At 43.6% G+C, this 3,192-nt stretch overlaps 1 pseudogene; it reads left to right on the top strand.

Annotated features, from left to right (window-relative positions):
• Window positions 1-1,397: 1,397 nt before the first annotated feature.
• LOC139748388 (uncharacterized) lies at window positions 1,398-2,346 on the top strand (annotated as a pseudogene).
• The last annotated feature ends 846 nt before the right edge of the window (window positions 2,347-3,192 follow it).

Raw genomic sequence — 3,192 nt, 5'->3', positions numbered from 1 at the left:
GTTCCTACCGCACAGCAATGTATTGACAGGCGGCTTTGCCTCAGGTTTCATACGTTTCAGCGGCGGACAAACGCTGGTTTTCACGAATTTCTGCTAAACGAATGGTCGTATCACTATGATATTTCATCACACTATCCATAACACCCGGGCCTAATTTATGGCTGACATACCACATTACTATATGTGCTATGTGAGGAATTTACTGAGTGATATTAAGCCTACGCCAGTCATCATATCGAGGGCGTTATAGAGAATCGGACGAGTGTGGGGTACTCGTCTAACCCTCCCTCAACACCCCCCAGACCACTCCTCCTCCTCCTCCTCTTACCTCCCCTCCCCCAAAAACTCATCCATTCCTACCCTCCCAACCCCCCGCCCCAATATCGCAGTATCTCCCTCCCCATTTCCATCTTCATCACCAAATTTACAACATCCATTATCTATATTTGATTTTGTCGTATTCTAATTACGTACATAAACAATAGGTATGACAGTATGTATATAGGTATCATACATTAGTAATGATATGTAATACAGTTATTGTGTGTGGACGTGGAAACCAGAGTGCGTCAAACGACCATGAAAGCAACAGGTAATTCCGCTGTTAATAACCGACGTGTCGACGGCGACCGGAAGGAAGAAGTCAGTTTTGGTTTTGGACAACCAAATGAAATCGTTGATGGGTACTTCATGTCGTCTTTACGTTTTTAAATAAGAAATATATGCCTTAATATAATATCCACAGTCCCCCATATCCCCTCCCCCCCCTCTCTGAGGTATGGGGTACCCCTAGTCCTGAGGCTACAACTCTAGCGCCTGCCGAGGCGAGCGCGGTCATCATCAGCAACAATGTTGTCCTTTTGCCCCCGTGGATGCAGGACAGCGTTTGTTCTTCGTCTTGTCACGTTGTACAAACGTGAATGCACCCGCGGTAGAACGTACATAAGTTTGAATAGGTGCGTAGACAATATATTCTGGTTCGAACATACATTATTACATTTATATACATATGAAATATGAAAGTAAAGCAGACTGTATTGTGTCGCAATGTCATATTGATTATCATAGTGAGGTGAGACTAATGTGTAACATGACATTAATTTTTATGCACACAGGCCTTACGAGCGAGTTGCCCACATCGTGGACATGGCTGTGTCAAGAGTGAGGGGCATAGTCAACACCACCACCACAGCCTCCTCCCCTTCCACACCGGCATCACCAACACCTACATCGGCTGTTTGTGATAACTTTACTCTCGGTGCAATATGGCGCCACATCCACAAGAAGTTTTCGGTAAAACAATATTTAACACTGAGAGTCATACCAGCCGACCTGAAAACACATGGTATCCTCCCGGAGGATACCACTGACACAACAGTTTGGTGGATCCTGCACACCATCGGATTTCAATACAGACTGTCACAGCGAAAGATGTATGTAAGGAGGGAATCGCTGGACGCTGTGTGTCGTCGGATTGACGCTCTCCGGGCTCTACAGCGCCACCGAGAGGAGGGAAGGAAGGTGGTATATGTGGATGAGACGTGGTTTACCACCAAGATGGGCCACAGTAGGGAGTGGGTAGATACCACACAGGCTCCAAGCAACACCACGTACAGTCGTCAGGTAACACCTGGTGAAGAGGAGCGATTTGTAGTGGTCGCAGGTGGCACGGACGAAGGCTTTGTTGACGGCTCATACCTGTGATACCCAGCCAAGACCAACCAGGGTGATTATCATGGAGAAATGAATGCCGAACTGTTCCTGCGATGGCTAACAACGCAGCTCCTTCCGTCACTGCCAGAGCCATCGGTGCTTGTTCTGGACAATGCACCATACCACAGCCAGCTGACGGCGGAGAGTCAATGCCCTACCACAGCCACCAGGAAGGCGGACCTCATCAGGTGGCTGGAGCAGCGCAAGATATCCATCCCACCTGCTGCTACTCGCCCTGAGCTGCTGGTCCTCTGCCAGCAGAAGCGTCCACAGCCCCAGTATAAGATCGACAACACCATCCGTATGTGGGGCCACGAAGTCATATGGTTGCCACCTGGCCACCCCGAGCTCAACGCCATCGAGCAAGTATGGGGACTTATGAAGTGTCATGTGCGCTCCACACTCCAGCGGTTTACCCGGACGGACCTAAAGACAAGATTGGAAGAAGCCAGGCAATTGGTACACAAGGACGTGTGGGCGGGAGCTGTTCAACACTCCCGTAAATTTGAAGAAGAATACTGGAGAACTGACAACATACACAAGGGAGTCGAACCCGTTATTATTAACATCGCCAGTGATGATGAAGACGATGACGTTTTCTTTGATAGTGATTACGAATAAATTTGGTTTTCTCATGTTGTCATCATTTATTTCCTACAGTATTATATATATATATATATATATATATATATATATATATATATATATATATATATATATATATATATATAGTAATGACTATCAAGCATGATATAAATATATATATATATATATATATATATATATATATATATATATATATATATATATATATATATATATATATATATATATATACATATATATATATATATATATATATATATATATATGTATAGAGGGCGAAAATATATGCAGATTATAATTTCGTGATAATATTTATATGAAAGAGACCAGTCAACAGACTGACAGTATATTAACTGGACCAGGTTAACAGTTTATGATGGGTAGGTACACAGTATGTACTAATAACAGCAATAACATTTCCTAGAAGGTCCAGACCACAGGTAATGGCACTACATCGTGTTCACTTGGTTGACCATAAGGACTGTAAAATCGACCTTCTACATACTACACGTATGTAAATATGCTGTTGTATAGTAATTATCAACGTGAAATACGTCTTGCGTCTATGGAATTGTACCATACTGTTAGTTAATAATCATACCTATACATATACACCTATATAACATTCTATTATAATTATATACTAAAGTTATGGGAAAATAGGGAGGGACACAAGGTTGGGTGATGAGGAGTTAGGGGGAGAAGAAGAGGGATAACGAAGGCGAGAAGGGTGAGGGGGGTGGGGGGGGGGGGCTGGGAGGGTGTTCGTGGCCACACTTTCCTTCGAAAGCGTCAGTATGACTACTCGACTTTGTATTTTTTTTCACGAGTAAACTCCTCACATAACACATACAGCATTGTGGTATGTCAGCC

Source organism: Panulirus ornatus, unplaced genomic scaffold (genome assembly GCF_036320965.1).
Source record: "Panulirus ornatus isolate Po-2019 unplaced genomic scaffold, ASM3632096v1 CTG_1094_pilon, whole genome shotgun sequence".
In the NCBI taxonomy this organism is placed as follows: Eukaryota; Metazoa; Arthropoda; class Malacostraca; order Decapoda; family Palinuridae; genus Panulirus; species Panulirus ornatus.
The sequence above is the reverse complement of the archived record's forward strand: the minus strand, read 5'-3'. Positions and strand labels throughout refer to the sequence as shown.